This window comes from Bubalus kerabau, chromosome 1 (assembly GCF_029407905.1).
Source record: "Bubalus kerabau isolate K-KA32 ecotype Philippines breed swamp buffalo chromosome 1, PCC_UOA_SB_1v2, whole genome shotgun sequence".
NCBI classification, from domain to species: domain Eukaryota; kingdom Metazoa; phylum Chordata; class Mammalia; order Artiodactyla; family Bovidae; genus Bubalus; species Bubalus kerabau.
The window spans coordinates 152,309,870-152,332,256 of record NC_073624.1 but is presented as its reverse complement, the minus strand read 5'-3'; the positions used below and the strand labels follow the sequence as shown (position 1 = coordinate 152,332,256).

Here is a 22,387-nt window from a genome sequence, read left to right as displayed (position 1 = left end):
TTCGCATGAAGTGGCCAAAGTACTGGAGTTTCAGCTTTAGCGTCATTCCTTCCAAAGAAATCCCAGGGCTGATCTCCTTTAGAATGGACTGGTTGGATCTCCTTGCAGTCCAAGGGACTCTCAAGAGTCTTCTCCAACACCACAGTTCAAAAGCATCAATTCTTCGGCGCTTAGCTTTCTTCACAGTCCAACTCTCACATCCATACATGACCACTACAACACCATCTAATAATTACCAAGTCCTGTCTGTGTGCTAAGCATGTTCTAAGTGCTTTACATACATCATCTCATTTAATCCTCACAACAACGAGGTAGGTACTATGAGGTACCTATTTGTCATTCTCATTTTGCAGGAAACTGAGATACAGAGAGATCAATCCCCATAGTTTCACGGGACTGAGCCACAAATTGAACCCAGAAATCTGCGGAGCGCGCAGTCCGTTATCTACTGATTAAGTATAAAGATGTGCGATGGAACAAGATACACATAAAATGAGTGTAGGTGACAGAGGGAGGGAGGTAAAGCAAAAAGCCTCAGGGCCGAGACAGCAAGACAGAATACACTGTGTTGTTTTCCTCCCGATACTTATTCTATTCTGCTCTATTTTCTACGCTTCTATTGTTCCTCTTCTCACATTTAAGACATTTCCTCGCTGGTGCTTTCGTCGCTCAGGCCTGATTGAGGGGCTGATCCTAAAATTCAGGCTCTAAACAACCTGTTGAAAGAAGCAGCGCAAATCCCAGGTAACCATGGAGACGGTGGCTTGGTGAGAGCCCCGCGCAGGCGCGTTACATCCCAGGCCCGCCCGTCGGTCCCTCCTCTCAGCCTCAGACTCCACGGGCTGGTGAGGAGTCCGGGGCGTGGGCCGTGGGCCACGGGTAGGGGCGGAGAGGGCCGGGACTGGGCGCCTGCGCAGACGCCTGGCCGCTGGTGTGATCGAGCTCACGTAGCGAGGGTTGCAGTCGCCTCCTCCTCAGCGCAGCCGTCGCAGTCTGGAGGTTATAAAAGGGCTAACTGGCTCCCTCTGCTGCCCAGTCGCGCCGCCAGCGGGCTGAGGGAAAGGAGTAGGTAGCCGGCCGGGTGCAGGCGACCGGGTACTGAAGAACGCGCAGCTCTCGCGTGCCACTTCCCAGGTGAGACGTTCGCCCGACCTTGGGGACTGAGGCTGCAGTCCTTGGGCAGCCGTGGCCTTTCTCGATGGCTCTGCTGGTCTGGTCCCTGCCCCCTCTCGTGGTATGGCTCGGGGGCGGGGGGGTGTGCTCCCCAGTTTACTACTGTTGCCTCAGTACTTTCTCCTTTGGAGACTCGCCCTGAGCCCCGTTTCCCCTGGGAGCCCCAGAGGCCCTTTAGCAGTCCTCCGTGCTCCCCTTTCCACCGCCTCGCAGGTTGGCGCCCCGGACCGCTAGGGCTGCGGCAGCCTCAGTCTCCGCCCCGGGGACCAGCACTTTCTTGAATATTCCTTCCTGGGGAGGAATCACCCTGTTGAGTTTTCCAAGCGCCTCGCCTACGTGGGTCCCTCCCTTCAAAGCTGAGGGGTATGCAAGGGTTTTCGGCCTCCACAGCCGCAGATGGTTAGCATGTGGCAACAGAGAGCGGTTTTTAAAGCTTAGACCTGAGGCTGAAGCGCTCGGGCATTTTTATTCTGCCGGAGTCGTGGGGTCTGGGAAGCAGACCTACCCGGGAAAGTTCAGGTTTAACTCATCTGTTGCGCGCCGCGGGCTGATTGAGCAGCTGGAGGTAGCCCCGGGCAGCGGGTTTCCGGCAGCTAGGTTGAGGAAGTCGGCTGTCAGATCCTCCAGTGAACTGGGAAGCTAGTCTTCTTCCTTCCTTCTTCTGCTACAAAAATTTTTTAAAGGCACATGAGCTTCTCCCCTCCCCCTCTCTTTCTCTCAGCCGAATTTGCAGCTTTTAAAAGTCCACATCAGTAAATCATAAAATCATATTCTGTGGCTGTGTGAGAAGTCCGAGTTGAGTTACATGGATGGCCCGCAGCTGCATGTTTTTAAGGGGGCGAGGGGAATGGTTTCATAAGACCATTTCTCCTAAATAATCGAATGTATTAAATGCAGTCAGGTCGTAGACACTAACAACATAGGCGTTCCGGATAGAATGGACAGGACTTGGAATTTTGCACTGTTTGCTTTAAGAAAGGGATGAAGCAGAAGCTGGATCTCCTTTTAGGAAATTGATCTAAAAGGCCAAAGAGGCTTGCCAGTTTCAACTTAACTGTTTCTGGTTTCTCTTGAGAGCTGTGGCTCTTGGACTTTCCCTTGGAATGCACTCTGAAGGAATGGAATAGCCACTACTGAGTGGGGGAAGGGAAAAGACGTGGCAGCAGTGTTCTTTCATCAACTTTTGCCTCCTCTTCTTCTCCTTTTTTTTTAATAGGTTCTGGCAAGAAACGTATTTCCCCTTTTAGATTTATATGTAGCTTATGAATGAGGCTAGTCTTTTCCTAAAAATCTGATGAAATATTCAAGTCTTCATAGCAGGAATACTGGAATTTAATTTATGAAACACTTAAAAGGGATTTTTCTGATCAAATATCTGTGGAAAAAATGGATATAATAAGCAAGAAATATTTAAGAAGCTGAAAGTGAACAACCTTGAATAAGGGTTTTTCCCTTGATTTAAAATTTAAGTAGACATTCAGTGATTTTTTTTTTTAAACTTTGACTTTTAGCCTGTGAATGTAATTCCTAATCTTAACGATGAACTTCATATTTACCTTCCTCCCCCCCAATCGTGGGAAGTGTAAGTTTTATTACTTACCTTAAAACTTTTTTATTTATTTATTTTTGGCTGTGCTGGCTCTCCCTTTCTGCCCATGGGCTTTCTTTAATTGTGGTGAGCAGGGACTACTCTCTAGTTGCCCTGCACAGGCTTTTTATAGCGGTGGCTTCTCTTGTAGAGCACAGGGCTCTGCAGGGGTTTCAGTAGTTGGGCACATGGGCTTAGTTACTCCTCCACATGTGAGATATTTCCAGACCAGGCAGGGATCAAACCCAGGTCCTCGGATTCTTAACTATTGGACCACCGGCGAAGTCCTGTTCCTTAGCTTTGAAAGTCCTGTCAGTTTTGGTTTTAGTACATTATGCCTTAAGTCCTGTGATATTTCAGATGTCTGATGGCAAAGGATTCTTGTAGATTTAACATAGTTACTACGAAAAGGATTACTTTGTGTCTTTAGGTGAAGAATGCTATTTCCTTTGATATCTTACAATGAGTTTTGTTTTGAAGTACTGAAAATCAAGGATTTTGGTAAGCAGATAATTGTATTTGCCATTTTGGTAATTAAAATAGTGAAAAAAATGAAAATGTACTTTTAATTATTGCAGAAAAAATTAGTGTAAAAGACTAATGAAAAAAAAAAAAGGCTGTGTATTACCAGAGTAGTGCAGGTTGTTGCAGGTGAATCTTGGGGTTTTGGTAAGGAGATGTTAACCTTTTCTGTTACCTCAGAGTGGGTTGTATATTGACAAGCAGTATCTTTCATAGGGCAGATAGGTTTGAGCTCCTGCTTTTATTCCATGGATGCAGCCTAAAGCTTGTGAGCCTTCACTTCTGTGAACAGAATGCCTTATTTTACTTAGCAGTTATCCATTGGGAGAAATATAATTACATCACTTAGATTTGAAAAGTATCCCTGTGGGATTCATAGTAGTAGTTCTCAACCTATTTTGTGGTCGTGAAGTCCATTGGAAATCTGATAGAAGGTGTGGACTCTGGGTCTGAAAATGCAAGTACACATATCAGTGTGGAATTTTAATCACCATTTACAGAAATTCTCTCCCTCCATAAGTGCATCTGTAAATTCTAAAAACCCTAACCCTGTTAGGAACTAATAAGTAAAAAGAGATACAGAATAAAGGCATCTAGGTATCTTGAGGCAGGATTTCTTGAATATTTTGGAAAATAGATCTAGGCTTTATATTTGACTGGCCTTGACTGTATAGATTACCCTAGTAAACTTTGGCTAAAAGTTTTTAGGGCTTCCTGGATGGCTCAATGGTAAAGAATCCGACTGCAGTGCAAGAGACAGGGGTTCATTTCCTGGGCTGGGAATGATACCCTGGAGGAGGAAATGGCAACGCGCTCCAGTATTCTTGCCTGAGAAATTCCCTGAACAGAGGAGCCTGGTGGCCTACAGTCCAAAGGGTCACGAAAAGTCTGACATGACTGAACAACTGTGCAGAGAAGAGTTTTTAACAAAGTCAATAAGTTGGTTGGAGAATTGTTGAATTGCTTAATTGCCTAGGTAATTATACATCATGTTGGCCTCCCCTCACCCCCTTACATACTGTAACATATCTTTGGTTCTGCTCTAAAAGTGGAAAATGCTTGAAGGTAAAGACAAATTGCATAGACCCTTGACATTACACTTTATTCTTCTTACAGTGAGATCTTGAATCTTTTTAAAAACATTTGTGTATTTGGCTGCACCAGGCCACTGTGCCATGCAAACTCTTAGTTGTGGGTTGTGGGATCTAGTTCCCTGACCACGGATGGAACCCAGTGGGCCTTCTGCATTGGGAGCTCGGAGTCTTAGCCACTGGACCACCAGGGAAGTCCTAAGATCTTGAATCTTACAATTACATTATAAGGTGCGAGTGTGTGTGTGTGTGTATAGTAAATGAATATATGAGACAAGCCAAATAAAGTGGGTATGTGGATTTGTGAAAGCTTCATTAGTTAAAGCTTCGTTTATGTTTCTACCCAATGAAATTTATTTGTATAAATTAAAGCTATTCTCTCATTAGTTTTTTTCTAGCCAAATAATTGTGCTTCAGTAAAAACTAATGAAACTCAAAGGATTTCATTATGTTTACTCCAACAGTTTTGAACTTGATATAATGAAAAACATTCCTTTTCCTGATGTTGTTTGGATGATCAGTGTGACTGTTAGTGCATTTGGCTGTGCATTGACAAAAACAATATAGTATAGAGATTTATGTTTCTTACATAGTTGTCATCAGTGAATGAGTACTCTCTTGGACTTCTTAAACTTCCTGCTTAGTGTTTTATATAAATGTCCATGTTTAGTGGCCATGTTTTGGTTTGCATATTTTTCATTTAAATAGTGATGTTATATGAAGTTAATATACTCAGTCTTTTTTTCTTGTTGGGCACTTGAGCTATTTCTTCATTGTAAATATTGTGAAGAGAAGCCTGAAATTTAGTGGTTTATTTTATCTACCTGTTTAGCAAAACCGTAACTAATTTTCTTTCTACCTGTACTTTTTTTTTTTATTTTGGAAAAGAAACACATGACAGTAAAAATTCTTATACCAGTCATTGTTTCTTCCCACTAAGAGTTTTCTAGGGGATTGAATTGGGCTTTTTAAATCAGATTAAAGATTTTTAGTCAATCTGATAACAAAGAAAGGACTTTCAGTTCAGTCACTCAGTCGTGTCCCACTGTTTGAGACCCCTCATGTAGTGTGTACTTCTTGTGGTGGGGGGAGGATGTCTGGCTTCTTAAACTCAGTATTAGTGCTTTGAAATTCATCCATATTGTTATGTGTTTGTGCCTTTTTATTGTTGGGTAATATTATATTGTATGGATATACTGCAAAACTTTCTTTTTGTCCGTGTTCTAATTGACGGCCATTTGGGTGGTTTTCAGCTTTTAACTATTATAAATAAAGCTACTATGAGCATTCACATATAAGTCTTTGGAGGAATATATACTTTCTTTTCTCTGACATAAATGTCTAAGAGTGGAATAGCTGCATATGTGATAGGGAAATATTTTTTCCCAGACTGTGGCTTGTTTTAATTCTTTTAACAGTGTGTTTCAAAGGGCAGCAATCGGCTCTAATCATGGACAGAATGTCTGTGCAGAAAATCTTTTTCTGTGCAGAAAGATTTAAAAAAAAAAACTCTATAATAAGTGAATTCTGCAAGGTTGAAGGATAGAAGGTCAATATATAACAATCAGTTGTATTTCTATATAATAGCAAAGGACAATTGGAAATAAAAATTTTAAAGTACCATCTCAATAGCACCAAAACTTATAAAATATTTAGTATTAGCTTTACAAGACATGTGCAAGATTTGTATAATGAAAATTATAAGACACTAATGGAAGAAACCAAAGAAGGCCTACATAAGTGGAGAGAGATACCATATTCATGTATTGGAAGAGTTAATATTGTTAAGATAAGCATTTGTCCTGTGCTTATCTGTAGAGTCAATGCAATTCCAGCCAGATCTCAGGAGGAGAGGATTTCCTATAGAAAGTAACAAGCTGATTCTAAAATTGATATGGGAAAACAATGGAACTAGAAAAAGGTAAAACAATTTTGAAAAAGACAAAAAAGTCGAAAAACTTGTGATTTCAACTTACTATATTACTGCAATACTCAAGAGTAAAGATGGAGAAAAGACAAACTTACAGATCAATGGAACAAAATAGAGAATTCAGACATGCAAAATGGTCAGTTTGTTTTGATGAGGGTATTAAGGCATTTCAGTAGAGAAAGGATAATCTGGAATAGTTGGATGTTCATATATAAAAAAACTCCGTCTTATTTGGGCATCTAATATCCTCTGTTGGACACTGGGCAGCCCCTTGCTCAGGAATTCATATAAATGTTGGAACAGATGACAGAAAGGCACCAATGGATATGAAATAGGAAATAAGGTTTACTCATCAAGTCAATGCAAAAGGATTCCTTAAGGAGAGGTCTTAGGTTTAGTCCAGAATGAAGCAAAAGTGAAGTAGGGTGGTTGAGTTTAATTTTCATTGTGACTTGGAGTGTGATAGTTCCCATGTGTGGGATTTTCATGGTTTTAGCTTCCCATTGATAGTGGAGAGAATGGCCAGGCTTTCATACTAACTTATCCAGATGTGGGGCAAAGGGAGAGGGAAGTGGGCTTTAAGGCAGTTAGCCTTCAAGCATCAAAATAGAAAATTTTTCTTTATTATGGCCTCAGCGCAACAATTCCCCACAGTCTATGCAAAAACTGGTTCAAAATGGTTCATAGATCTCAAAATAAGACCTAAAGCTAGAAAGTAACTTGAAGAAAATAGAAGACAATCTTTTGGACCTTAGATTGAGCAGAGTTTTTGTTTTTTTAAAATCAGCAAAAAGACACCAAAAGCATGATCCATAAATGAATAAATCAGTACTACGTTCAACTTCATCAAAATTAAGAACTTACGCTGTTTGAAAGAGTGTTATGAAAGTGAAAAGACAAGTCACAGACTGGGAGTTAATATTCTCCTATCACATATCTAACAAAAAACTTGTATCCAGAATATCTACAGAACTCACAACATTCAATAGTAAGAGAACAGTCTAATTAAAAATTTGACAAAGGATTTAAGTAGAAACTTTACCAAAAAAGGAATATGGATAGCAAGTAAATATACCAAAAGATGTTAAACATCATTGATAATTGAAGAGTTGTAAGTTAAAACCACAATGAGAAACCAGTAGTGAGAAAATTAAGGCATTAAGAAAAATGAAGGAAGAAAGGAAAAATAAAAAAAACAATACCAAATGCTGACGAGACCATGGAGCAGTTGGAGCTTTCATTTGTTGACACGGGCAATGAAAACAGTATAGCGACTTTAACGTTTGGCAGTTTTTTATGAAGGTAAACATATATATGGGTGGGCTTTTCTGGTGGCTTAACCGGTAAAGAATCTGCCTGCAATGTGGGAGACTGGGTTCCATCTCTGGGTTAGGAAGATCCCCTGGAGAAGGGAATGGCAGCCCACTCCAGTATTCTTGCCTGCAAAATCCCATGGACAGAGGAGCCTGTCATGGGATCACAAAAGAGTTGGCCATGACTTAGCAACTAAATCCACTAAACCACCACCACTATGTATGCTTACTGTAGAACCTAGCATTCCTACTCCCAGATTTACCTAGTGAAATGAGAGTTTATATCAATTTTTTAAAATAATTTTATTCATTGATTTTATTTTTGCCTGTGCTGGGTCTTTGCTTTGGGCAGGCTTACTCTGTGCTGTGAGCAGGGGCTACCCTCTAGTTGCCATGTGTGGTTTTCTTATTGCCGTGGCTTCTCTTGTTGCTTAGTTGCTCTGCAGCAGGTTTGATCTCAGACTAGGAAATCAGACCTCCACCCCCTACATTGGCAGGCAGATTCTTATCCACTGTACCACCAAGGAAGTTCTTGATTTCTTTTTTTTTTTAACAGCTTTATTGAGATATAATTCACATACCATATAATTTACCTCTCAAAGTGTACAATTCAGTGGATTTTAATACATCTACAGAGTTGTGTAACCATTATGACAATCAACTTTAATCCTTTTTTAAATAAATCACTCCAAAAAGACACCCCAGATCTATTAGCAGTCAGTCTCCTCTCCCTCCCCCAGCTCTAGGCAATCACTAATATGCTTTTTATGTCTATAGATTTTTTTTTATGTAACATAATGTTTTTGAGGTTTATTTGTATTGTAGCAGTATCAGTACTTCATTTCCTTTTATGGGCAAATAAGATTCCATTGTATGGTTATATCAAATTTTGTTTATTCAGTCATCATTTGGGTTGTTTCCACCTATTTGCAATTATTAACAGTGCTGCTGTGGACATTCCTGTACAAATATTTCTGTGGATATGTGCTTTCATTTGGTTTGGGTATAGACCTAGTAGTGGAATTGCTGGGTCATATGGTAACTGCATGTTTAACTTTTTTAGGAACTGAAAAGTTCCTAAAACTTTTTTAGGAAAACTGTTTTCCAAAGTAGTTACACCGTTTTACATGCCTATCAGCAATGTATGAATATTCCAGTTTCTTCACATCCTTGTCAATACTTACTCTTTTTATTACTATAGCTATCCTAGGGGCTGTGAAGTGGTATCTCATAGTGGTATTTCATTTACATTTCCATAATCACATAACTTACAAATAGCTGTGAAAAGAAGAGAAGCAAAAACCAAAGGAGAAAAGGAAAGATATAAGCATCTGAATGCAGAGTTCCAAAGAATAGCAAGAAGAGATAAGAAAGCCTTCCTCAGCGATCAATGCAAAGAAATAGAGGAAAACAACAGAATGGGAAAGACTAGAGATCTCTTCAAGAAAATTAGAGATACCAAGGGAACATTTCATGCAAAGATGGGCTCGATAAAGGACAGAAATGGGATGGACCTAACAGAAGCAGAAGATATTAAGAAGAGGTGGCAAGAATACACAGAAGAACTGTACAAAAAAGATCTTCATGACCAAGATAATCACGATGGTATGATCACTCACCTAGAGCCAGACATCCTGGAATGTGAAGTCAAGTGGGCCTTAGAAAGCATCACTACGAACAAAGCTAGTGGAGGTGATGGAATTCCAGTTGAGCTCTTTCAAATCCTGGAAGATGATGCTGTGAAAGTGCTGCACTCAATGTGCCAGCAAATTTGGAAAACTCAGTAGTGGCCACAGGACTGGAAAAGGTCAGTTTTCATTCCAATCCCAAAGAAAGGCTACGCCAAAGAATGCTCAAACTACCGCACAATTGCACTCATCTCACACACTAGTAAAGTAATGCTTGAAATTCTCCAAGCCAGGCTTCAGCAATATGTGAACCGTGAACTTCCAGATGTTCAAGCTGGTTTTAGAAAAGGCAGAGGAGCCAGAGATCAAATTGCCAACATCCACTGGATCATTGAAAAAGCAAGAGAGTTCCAGAAAAACATCTATTTCTGCTTTATTGACTATGACAAAGGCTTGACTGTGTGGATCACAATAAACTGTGGAAAATTCTGAAAGAGATGGGAATACCAGACCACCTGACCTGCCTCTTGAGAAACCTATATGCAGGTCAGGAAGCAACAGTTAGAACTGGACATGGAACAACAGACTGGTTCCAAATAGGAAAAGGAGTACGTCAAGGCTGTATACTGTCACCCTGCTTATTTAACTTCTATGCAGAGTACATCATGAGAAACGCTGGGCTGGAAGAAGCACAAGCTGGAATCAAGATTGCTGGGAGAAATATCAGTAACTTCAGATATGCAGATGACACCACCCTTATGGCAGAAAGTGAAGAGGAACTCAAAAGCCTTTTGATGAAAGTGAAAGAGGAGAGTGAAAAGGTTGGCTTAAAGCTCAACATTCAGAAAACTAAGATCATGGCATCTGGTCCCATCACTTCATGGGAAATAGATGGGGAAACAGTGGAAACCATGTCAGACTTTATTTTTCTGGGCTCCAAAATCACTGCAGATGGTGATTGCAGCCATGAAATTAAAAGACGCTTACTCCTTGGAAGGAACTTTATGACCAACCTAGATAGCATATTCAAAAGCAGAGGCATTACTTTGCCAACAAAGGTCCGTCTAGTCAAGGCTATGGTTTTTCCAGTGGTCATGTATGGATGTGAGAGTTGGACTGTGAAGAAGGCTGAGCGCCGAAGAATTGATGCTTTTGAACTGTGGTATTGGAGAAGACTCTTGAGAGTCCCTTGGACTGCAAGGAGATCCAACCAGTCCATTCTGAAGGAGATCAGCCCTGGGTGTTCTTTGGAAAGAATGATGCTGAAGCTGAAACTCCAGTACTTTGGCCACCTCATGCGAAGAGTTGACTCATTGGAAAAGACTCTGATGCTGGGAGGGATTGTGGGCAGGAGGAAAAGGGGACGACAGAGGATGAGATGGCAGGATGGCATCACTGACTCGATGGATGTTAGTTTGAGTGAACTCCGGGAGTTGTTGATGGACAGGGAGGCCTGGTGTGCTGCGATTCATGGGCTTGCAAAGAGTCGGACACGACTGAGCGACTGAACTGAACTGGTTGACGTAACAGAACCTTTTGCACCAGAACTCGGGAGAAAGGAGTAGTGACCCCACAAGAGACTGACCCAAACTTGCCCGGGAGTGTCCAGGAGTCTCCAGCCAAGGCGTGGGTCAGTGGTGGCCTACTGCAGGGTTAGGGGCACTGAGTGTAGCAGTACACGCATGGGATCTTTTCAAGGAGGTTGCTATTATCTTCATTACCTCCACGGTAGTTTGGCCCCTGGTAAATAGCAGGGAGGGAACACAGCTCCACCCATCAACAGAAAATTGTTGAAGATTTACTGAGTATAACCCTGCTCATCAGAACAAGACCCAGTTTCCCCCTCAGTCAGTCTCTCCCATCAGGAAACTTCCATAAGCCTCTTATCCTTCTCCATCAGTGGGCAGACAGATTGAAAACCACAGTTATGGAAAGCTAACCAATCTGATCACCTGGACCACAGCCTTGTCTAACTCAATGAAACTATGAGCCATGCTGTGTAGGGCCACCCAAGATGGATGGGTCATGGTGGAGAGTTCTAATAAAATGTGGTCCACTGGAGAAGGAATGGCAAACCACTTCAGTATTCTTGCCTTGAGAACCCCATGAACAGAATGAAAAGGCAAAAAGATAGGACACTGAAAGGTGAATTCCCCAGGTCGGTAGGTGTCCAATATACTACTGGAGATCAGTGGAGAAATAATTCCAGAAAGAATAAAGAGATGGAGCCAAGCAAAAACAACACCCAGTTGTGGATGTGACTGGTGATAGAAGCAAAGTCCAATTCTATAAAGAGCAATATTGCATAGGAACCTGGAATGTTAGGTCCGTGAATCAAGGCAAATTGGAAGTGGTCAAACAGGAGATGGCAAGAGTGAATGTTGGCATTTTAGGAATTAGTGAACTGAAATGGACTGGAATGGGTGAATTTACCTCAGATGACCATTATATCGACTACTGTGGACAAGAATCCCTTAGAAGAAATGGAGTGGCCATGATAGTCAACAAGAGAGTTCAAATGCAGTACTTGGGTGCAATCTCAAAAATGACAGAATGATCTCTGTTCGTTTCCAAGGCAAACCATTCAGTATCACAATAATCAAAGTCTATTCCCCGACCAGTAATGCTGAAGAAGCTGAAGTAAGGGTTCTATGAAGACCTATAAGACCTTCTAGAACTAACACCCAAAAAAGATGTCCTTTTTAATATTGGGGACTGGAATGCAAAAGTAGGAAGTCAAGGGATACCTGGAGTAACAGGCAAATTCGGTTTTGGAGTACAGAATGAAGCAGGGCAAAGGCTAATATTTTTTCTAAAAGAATGCCCTGGTCGTAGTAAACACCCTCTTCCAGCAACACAAGAGAAGACTTTACACATGGACATCATCAGATGGCCAACACTGAAATCAGATCGATTATATTCTTTGCAGCCAAAGATGGAGACGCTCTATACAGTCAGCAAGAACAAGACCGGGTGCTGATTGTGCCTCAGATCATGAACTCCTTATTGCCAAATTCAGACTGAAATTGAAGAAAGTAGGAAAAACCACTAGATCATTCAGGTATGACCAAAATCAAAACCTTTACGATTATACAGTGGAAGTGAGAAATAGATTCAAGGGGTTATATCTGATAGACAGGAGTGCCTGAAGAACTATGGACGGGGGTTCATGACATTGTACAGGAGACAGGGATCAAGACCATCCCCAAGAAAAAGAAATGCAAAAAAGCAAAATGGCTATCTGAGGAGGCCTTACAAATAGCTGTGAAGAGAAGAGGAGTGAAAAGCAAAGGAGAAAAGGAAAGATATACCTATTTGAATGCAGAGTTCCAAAGAATAGCAAAGAGAGATAAGAAAGCCTTCCTCAGCGATCAATGCAAAGAAATAGAGGAAAACAACAGAATGGGAAAGACTAGAGATCTCTTCAAGAAAATTAGAGATACCAAGGGAACATTTCATGCAAAGATGGGCACAATAAAGGACAGAAACGGTATGGACCTAACAGAAGCAGAAGATATTAAGAAGAGGTGGCAAGAATACACAGAAGAACTATAGAAAAAAGATCTTCACGACCCAGATAATCACAATGGTATGATCACTCACCTAGAGACAGAAATCCTGGAATGTGAAGTCAAGTGGGCCTTAGGAAGCATAACTACAAACAAAGTTAGTGGAGGTGATGGAATTCCAGATGGGCTATTTCCAGTCCTAAAAGATGATGCTGAAAGTGCTGCCTTCAATATGCCAGCAAATTTGGAAAAGTCATCAGTGGCCACAGGATTGGAAAAGGTCGGTTTTCATTCCAATCCCAAAGAAAGGCAACACCAAAGAATGCTCAAACTACTGCACAATTGCACTCATCTCACATGTTAGTAAAGTAATGCTCAAAATTCTCCAAGCCAGGCTTCAACAGTACGTGAACTGTGAACTTCCAGATGTTCAAGTTGGTTTTAGAAAAGGCAGAGGAACCAGAGATCAAATTGCCAAAATCTGCTGGATCATCAAAAAGGCAAGAAAGATTCAGAAAAACATATTCTTCTGCTTTATTGACTATGCCTTTGACTGTGTGGATCACAACAAATTGTGGAAAATTCTGCAAGAGATGGGAATACCAGACCACCTGACCTTCCTCCTGAGAAATCTGTATGCAGATCAGGAAGCAACAATTAGAACTGGACATTTAACAACAGACTGGTTCCAAATCAGGAAAGGAGTATGTAATGGCTGTATATTGTCACCCTGCTTATTTAACTTATATGCAGAGTACATCATGAGAAACACTGTGCTGGATGAAGCACAAGCAGGAGTCAAGATTGCTGGGAGAAATATCAATAACCTCAGATATGCAGATGACACCACCCTTATGGCAGAAAGTGAAGAAGAACTAAAGAGCCTCATGATGAAAGTGAAAGAGGAGAGTGAAAAAGTTTGCTTAAAGCTCAGCATTCAGAAAACTAAGATCATGGCATCTGGTTCAACAAATAGATGGGGAAACAGTGTCAGACTTTATTTTTTTGAGCTCAAAAATTACTGCAGATGGTGACTGCAGCCATGAAATTAAAAGATGCTTACTCCTTGGAAGGAACGTTATGACCAACCTAGACAGCACATTAAAAAGCAGAAACATTACTTTATCAACAAAGGTCCGTCTAGTCAAGGCTATGATTTTTCTAGTAGTTATGTATGGATGTGAGAGTTGGACTATAAAGAAAGCTGAGCACCAAAGAATTGATGCTTTTGAACTGTGGTGTTGGAGAAGACTCTTGAGAGTCCCTTGGACTGCAAGGAGATTCAGCCAGTCCATCCTAAAGGAAATCAGTCCTGACTAGTCATTGGAAGGACTGATGTTGAAGCTGAAACTCCAATACTTTGGCCACCTGGTGTAAAGAGCTGAGTCATCTGAAAAGACCCTGATGCTGGGAAAGATTGAAGGCAGGAAGAGAAGGGGACAACAGAGGATGAGATGTTTGGATGGCATCACCGACTCGATGGATGTGAGTTTGAGTAAACTCCGGGAGTTGTTGATAGACAGGGAGGCCTGGCATGCTGCAGTCCATAAGGTCGCGAAGAGTCGGACACGACTAAGCAACTGAATGACTAGTGATGTTGAGTTTTTTCATGTACTTATTGGCCATTTGTAGCTTCTTTGGAGAAATGTGTCTTCAAATCCTTTTCTCATTTAAAAAGTGGATTATTTTTCTATTGTTCAGTTCTAAGAATACTGTATACTAGGTGTTAAACTTTTGTTAGATATATGATTTTTAATTTTTTTTTTTTAACCATTCTTTTGGTTGTCTTTTCACTTTCCTGAAAGACGAAAGTTTTAAATTTTGATGAAGTTGTTTAATTTTTTCCTTGGCTTCTTGTGCTTTTTATGTGTCATATCTAAGAAATTATTGTCTAGATATTAATGTTTAAGTGCTTAATCAAGGTTATGAAGATTTACACCTCTTTTTTCCCTAAGAGGTTTATAGTTTTTGATTTCAAGATAATCTTGGATACATTCTGAGTTAATTTTAGGGTCAATATAAAGTTTTCTTAAGTTTATTCCCAGGTAATTAACATATTGGTTGCTGTTGCTTCCGGTGTTTGGTTCTTGTTTGTATGGACAGGTCCTTTTCTAAAGGGAATGTTGCTTTTTTGTAAATGATAATTTTTCAAGTAGTATTAGCTTGCTTTAAAAAAAAAATAACGACAACCCAGAGGGATAGGGTGGGAGGGATTTGGGAGGGGGTTCAGGATGGGGGGACACATGTGCACCCATGACTGATTCATGTCAATGTATGGCAGAAGTCACAATATTGTAAAGTAATTATCTTCCAATTAAAATAATTTTAAAAATCAATCTTTAAGTTTCATTGAAAGCACTTCTTTTGGAATATAGTTTGGTTTACCACATGTTCCTTGTTGTTGTTTTACTGGCTATGTCGTGTCTGACTCTTGCAACCCTGTGGACTATAGCCCGCCAGTCTCCCCTGTCCATGGGATTTCCTAGGCAAGAATACTGGAGTGGATTGCCATTTCCTTCTCCAGCGGATCTTTCCGACCCTGGGATCAAACCCAAGTCTCCAGCATTGGCAGGTGGATTCTTTACCACTGAGCTACCTGGGAAGCCCATATATTCCTTAAGTTTAATAAATCTAAAATGTGTATTGTACAAGATTTTATTTTCCAATTGTATCCTAAGGGCGGCAAAGACACTGCAGTTGCCTTATCAGGATTTTTTCTGTAAATCAAATATACATACAAATTGTTTTTGAGCAGAAGGGATTGATGGTGGTATTATGCCCTAGTAGAAGTATGGAGTTGCTCATTTGAATTTTACTAACCCAATGATTTGACTTGATCTTTTCACTTCAGTGCTACTTTGACTTCATTTGTTAGCTTGCATATTTGTTTATTTATAGAAGTACAAATTTTCTGTTAAAAATGTTTATTAAAATGCAGAAATTGAGTAAAGAGAATTGACTGTGATTCCCTCTCAGACAATTGTTAACATTTTTTGATTTCTAAAGAATTGCTGTGTTTTATATTATTACTGTTTTTAATATCCTAATAATATTTATTGATATTCATGTTATGAAACACATAGTTTCATTAACAAAGAGAAGATACTGCAAATTCGTCAGATGAGAAATATATAGACTATGTTAATTTTGGGAAATACCAGCATTTTTACAAGCCACAAGGAGAGCATGTATAATTTAATGTTTACTTCTTTTACTTCTTCCCTTCCACTGCCTCTGTCTACTTTTTTCTCCCACTCAAATTTCTAAATTATAAAGCCTGTGCATCTGTTTGCTAGTAGATTGGGCTTCTTGGTCCTTTTCACTGCCTTAGCCCAGGGTTGAGGTTGCCTGGGCTTCCCGCAGTTCTCCAAGTCACCTCTTTTTCCATGTCCTTTGAGACACTCTTGGCAACAAATCTATTTATTCTTGTGCTCTTGCCCCACATCCAAAAGTAACATTTCTTAAGTGTCTTCTACGTGTCAGGCATTGTCCAAGGCACTTTCATCTGAAGTACTGCTGATTTTTTATTATTAGCTGGTGGTCAAGTTTGGCCTCATATTAGATACCTTATCTTTTTGCTTATTCTGCTTCCCTTTAAAGGGACCACCAAATAAAAGTCAACATTACTGATGAAATTTTACTAAATTGCAGGCCTCCTAGTCTCACGTACGGTAATTTTTGTTTCTTTCCTGTTCTGAGAAAAAGAATCCTGATACTTTATCCTATATTGGGAAATGTATGCATTGCTAACTAAAGTGTTTGAAATAACTGAGAGGTATATTTTACAATTTAAAATACACAGTTTAAAAATCATTGAAGAATGGCACCATTTTAATTATAAATAAGATTTGTTTCATTCTCAAACTTTCCCCTCAGCCTACATTTATTATTAAAATGTTTCTGGTTTAGGGGAACTTGACTTTCTTAGAAATAGAAACTTTAAATATTGAGCTTAACTTCAGTTGTGAATCCAGTTTAAATTTTTTTTTAAATAGATTAAAATCATATTTATTCTTAAACTTTGTATCTCACATATATTCATTGAATTTCTATAAGAAAAACATTTAAAAGATCATTGAAAAATATTCCTTTTTGGTGCTAGGGAATAGAGAGTAGTAAATACATGAGAATTATTTACCTTTTTTAGTTTGCCTTAAAGAAACAGCATTGATGAGCGAGTGTGTGTGTGTGTGTGTGTGTGTGTATTTTTTTTTTTTAATTTATTTTTTAGATCTGATGTTAGATCTTATTTGTCACTCTTGGAACATCTCATTTTTGACTGGACTCAGAAGTTCTCAGTACAGCCTCCATCTCTTGGTAATCTGTTATTGCCATTTTTCTTTGGCTTCCTTCATTCTCTTGGCCAAAAGTTTAGCATATTCTGCAGCCTCTTCCTTATTTTTCTTAGTACACTGTTTCTTCAGAGCAATAGGCCAGCATTTGTGTTGCTGAATATGTGGAGTAACAAGACACTGAATCTTGGGTGCTTTGGTAGTGGGTTTCTTACCTTCTTTGTTTAAGGGCTTTCTCACAATATATTGGTGGACATCTTCTTTAGAGAGGAGGGAAAGTATATTAATTTGGACTCTGGGTTAAACAGAAATCTTAACTCATGCTAGTCCATAATGGAATTTAAGAATTGTGGCGATAGGAAGTTGTCTTAGCAACAGAGGTCAGGAGTATGATTAAATTTTCAGAATAATTGGAACATCCGCATGTTTTCTTCTGTCTCTTGTCTGTCTTCCTCTCTGTGTATGTGCATCATTTTAAAATCTTTCTAGATAAGCTGCATTCACTTGGTCCTTAACTTTTCCCAAGCTTTATTTGTAAAATAGTTCAGACATTCAAAGAGTACCTGCCACCTCTTTTCTCAGTTTCATTTTCAAATTTTCTGACAAAGAACTTTGAATGGCCACTTGGTCAGGGAGAAGTATCATGCTATATAATATGACTGGTAAAACTGTGGGAATGAATTACAGGTGAACTGGGGCAGTTAAAAAGGTAGAAGGTGGCAATTTCCAGAAGAAAGAGTAGGGATGATTGAGGTGCCATGTAGGGAAAACAAGCGTGTGTTTTTGAAATGATCTTATCTTCAGATTACTTCTGACAGGGAAGACTTAGCTTTGGAAGAACCTCTGAAAGACAGCCTACATAGCACTTTCAGTTAAGGGCAGTATCTTGGTTTAGAGGTTCTCTCCAGTCATCTCCTAAACTGCTGTTCCACTGGAATGATGCCAAAGACTGGGTTCACTGCTCAAGTGTAGAAAATTGTGGCAAAGAGGCTAGCATGACTTCTGGGTTTTTAATTGAAAAGTTGGTCATACCATTGAAGCACTCATCCCAGACTTTATGTATGTACCAGAGATGCAGCTCACTCTCTTTGGGAGTAGAAGTATGACTGGGATTCTTAGAGTTAAGTTAAAACAAATGGCAATTGGCAGAGCAATTACAGGGCAGAACAGAAATATAACTGGTTCTATTAGCAATCACTCTTAGTTGTCTTGGAAAATCCATCCTGCTTATATGAAAGAGACATTCTGTCTAGATGTATATACCATGTTGCAGTGGCCTGAATTAGCAGCTTGAATGTGTGTTGATATTTTGTGCTGACCATAAAACCTGTCAGAAAGATTAAAGTCTAACACAGATGTCAGGAAAACCAACAGTTGAGTATGGAATTTGTATGAGGAAAAATAATCTTAAAGTTAGAACCGTCTAAAAGAGGGTTTGGAACAAGTTGTGGAAGATGTGGAGAGACTGTTAGAGGGAGCCCTGTAAAAAGTTTTTCGTGTCAGAGAAAGATTAGAATATCAAGCATTCTTTAGTCTGCCTAATTTTTGAGTGATTTGTTTGGGAAAGACAGACTTGTTAATGTTGCACTTTTTTTCTTGGAAGAAAAATGTTAGACCAAAAGGCTGATAGAATTATTTGCCAGATGCCCTGTTCTAGTAATCCATTGAATAACCTAAATATACAGTTCAGTGAATCCTGATAACTCAGAGTCATATTTACAATGTAGTAGAACTGTTTAACTATAGTTCCCAGGTTTGGTTGATCTGTGAATATGTGGGACTGGACTTTTCTAGAAGGACAGTAGGAAAGTTTTAGATAAACAGTACACTTTGCATTTTATTTTTGTCCAGGTCTACCAGAGAATATGATTCCCAGGTTGTTGTTTTCTTTATAGTTTTAGAAATATTTAAAATTAAAAATTTTTTTTAATTTAAAAATATTCATGCATTTCAAACATTATATGTAATATATATATAGAGAGAGATTATTTATAGATTAATAAACACTCATGAAACTGCCATCCAACCAAGAACCAAAATATTATGAGTAACTTATCCATACTGTTTCAGTAATAAATTTTATTCCTGTATAAATTTGTCTTTGTATCTGCCTCTTCTTTGTCTTTCTTTCCTTTCCTCCTTTATCCCTTCTCTTCTTCTCTTTCTTTCATTGTGTCTTCTCTGGAATCTGAGATTTACCTTCTTTTGAAGAAGATTGCATCCTTTTTAACCCATTTAAATTCTATTTCAAGCTTGTTTGAGGATTTAGAACAGAAGGCATTTATATCTTCCTGTTTTTGATAAAAGCATTTGGGGATGCTTTACTCTTAGTTGTACATAATGATTGCTTTGCATGCTGCTAACTGAACAAAGGTGGTAATAAATGGAAGTGAGACATCGTAAGTGAAGAAACCATTATGTTTTAAAAACCTGTGATTGATAAGGATATGCTTGCCTATAAACATGCCACTTAAGGTTTCTAAAGAATGTGCATGAGGCATAGTATTCAGACAGATTAGAGAAACCATTCCCTAGAGTAATTAGAAATTCCGTGACATGTTCTAAAAAATAAATTGAAGTAAAATATATTTTAAAGGCAGAGAGCACCTTTTGTATGATTTCAAGAGGTAGTCATATCCTGTGGTTCTCAAAGTGTGATCACCAGAGCGGCAGCAGCAGCAGCACCTGAGAACTTGCATATGTGATCTAGGTACTTCGACCATTGGGTGATCTGATACAGCTAAAGTTTAGAACCACTGCTATATACTCTATCTTCATTTATATTAACTAGTTTAGGTTGGCATGGTAATTTGGAGTAATGCTGTGAGAGGGTCTGAATTTTCTATTGCAAGTGACAGAAATCCAACTTAAACTAGTTTAAGAAAAAGGGAATTTACAGGCTCCCTCAGCTGAGTTGGAAGATTATTGGGGAAGTTCACAGGTTCAGAGCAGAAACTATAAGAATCAGGGCCATGGAGCTTGTAAAACTGCTTGTTTCTGCATAACTTTGTCATTTTTATAGATTAAGTTCCTGTGTATGCTTGTCAGGTGGCACAGATGGTCACAGGCAGCTCCAAATTCACATCCTCTGAGTGTAGCAATTCCAGAAAGAGCTGCTTTTTACCATTTCACAAGCCCACTCTTCAACAGTTAAATTCATAGGGATGAGGGTCAATGACTGGCTTAGCCTGGGTCATATGTCTATTTCTGGGAGAAAGGAGAATAGAAAAGTGTGCCACTTCATTGTCAGGAGTGGCACACTTTCGGTTGCTTTCAAATAAGCTTAACAGTCTTTGAAGCACAGCAAGAAATCTAGAGGATTATAGAGTTAGAAAATGGGACATACGCAAACATGTTAGCTACTTTATTGTGTTAGAGTGTGGTTAACCATTTCATTAAAGGCTTACAGTGCCAAAATATGGAAGTTGATGTTTTAGGTTTTTTATTTTGTATAGAGTTAATTTTTGTCATTATAAAAGCAAATATAATTAGAGAAATGCAAATCAAAACTACAGTGAGGTACCATCTCACACGGATCAGAATGGCCATCATTAAAAAGTCTACAAATGGAAAATGCTCCAGAGAGTGTATAGAAAAGCGAACCCTTCTACACTCATGGCGGGAATGTTGGTTGGTACAGCCCCTGTGAAATACAGTGTGGCAGTTCCTCAGAAAACTAAAAATAGAACTGCCATATGATCCAGCAATCCCACTCCTGGGCATATACCCAGACAAAACTATAGTTCCAAAAGATACATGCATCGTTCACAATAGCCAAAACATAGAAACATCTAAATGTTCATTGACAAATGAATGGATAAAGATGATGTACCTATATAAAATAGCATACCACTTGGTCATGAAAAAGAATGGAAGGCCATTTGCAGCAACATGGATGCAACTAGAGATTATCATACTGTGAAGTAACTCAGAAAGAGAAAGACAAATATCCTATGATATCACTTATATGTGGAATCTAAAATATGACACTAATAAACCTGTCTACAAAACAGAAAAAGACTCACAGACAGAACAAACTTGTGGCTGCAGAGGGGAAAGGGTGTTGGAGGAGAGAAAGATGGGGAGTTTGGGATCAGCAGATGTAAACTGTTACATATGGGATGCATAAACAACATGGCCCCACTCTGGAGCAGGCTACTATATATACAGGGAACTATATTCAATTCCTGTGATAAACCATAATGGAAAAGAATATTTTAAAGAATGTATGTATATACCTGAGTCACTTTGCTGTACAGCAGAGACTTGCACATTGCAAAACAACTATACTTCAAAAAAAAAAAATTAAATAATAAAAACTTATTACATGATAAAAAATAAGCATCGAGTATAAAAGTAAATATACCCTGTGTTGTTGTTTAGTTGCTAAGTCGTGTCCAACTCTTATCCGAGTTCATGGACAGTGGACTACCAGGCTCCTCTGTCTGTGGGATTTCCCAGGCAAGAATACTGGAGTGGGTTGCCATTTCCTTCTCCAGGAATCTTCCTGACCCAGGGATCAAACTTGTGTCTTCTGTATTGGCAGGTGGGTTCTTTACCAATGAACCACCAGGGATGCCCAAACCCTTGACATCTGGAAAATACTGAAAAATAGGAAAGAAAAAAATCACGTAATGTTCTGCTCTCCAGGGACAACTACATTTTGGTGAATTTCCTCTGCATATTTTTTTGTAAAATTATTATCATATTATAATGTTAAGTTTTTTCTTTGTTTTGATTAGTATTTATTACTAACTTTCTATCAGAGTGTAGTAGAAACTTCTTCTTCAGTATAGATTCCACCAGAGTTGTATGGTGTTTATTTTTTTTAAGACTTAATTTTTTAGAGCAGTTTTAGCTTCATAACAAAATTAAGAGGATGGTATGGAAATGTCGCATGTACTCCCTGCTCCCAATATGTGTAGCCCCCCACCAGAATGGCATATTTTTAAAAATTAATGAATCTACATTGACACATCATAATTGCCCAAAGGCCGTAGTTTAACATTACCCCTTCACTCTTAGTGTTGTAAATTCTGTGAAAATGAACAAATGTATAGTGATATGTATTCATCATTATGATATTACACAGTATTTTCACTGCCCTAAAAATCCTCTGTGCTCCGTTTGTTCATCCCCCCCTCTTCTTCTACCAACTACTAATCTTTTTATTCTCTTCATAGTTTCACCTCTTCCAGAATATTATATAGTTGGAATTATACACTATATAGCCTTTTCAGATTGACTTCTTTCACTTAGTAATATTTTTAATTCCTCCATGTTTTTTAATGGCTTGATAGCTCATTTCTTTTTTAGCATTGAATAATATTCCATTGCCTAG

The 22,387-nt window shown here is 39.1% G+C and overlaps 1 protein-coding gene across 3 annotated transcripts in view; it reads left to right on the top strand.

Moving 5' to 3' along the window:
* The first annotated feature begins 890 nt into the window (after positions 1-890).
* Positions 891-22,387, top strand: part of P4HA1 (prolyl 4-hydroxylase subunit alpha 1) — a 97,926-nt gene continuing 76,429 nt past the window's right edge. The window contains exons 1-2 of one of the 3 annotated variants that reach the window (XM_055535538.1): positions 892-1,134; positions 21,593-21,712. The gene's annotated coding sequence lies outside the window, so the exon portion shown is untranslated. Of the gene's footprint in view, positions 1,135-21,592; positions 21,713-22,387 lie in introns of all 3 variants that reach the window. The other 2 variants (XM_055535527.1, XM_055535518.1) reach the window with 2 other exon arrangements.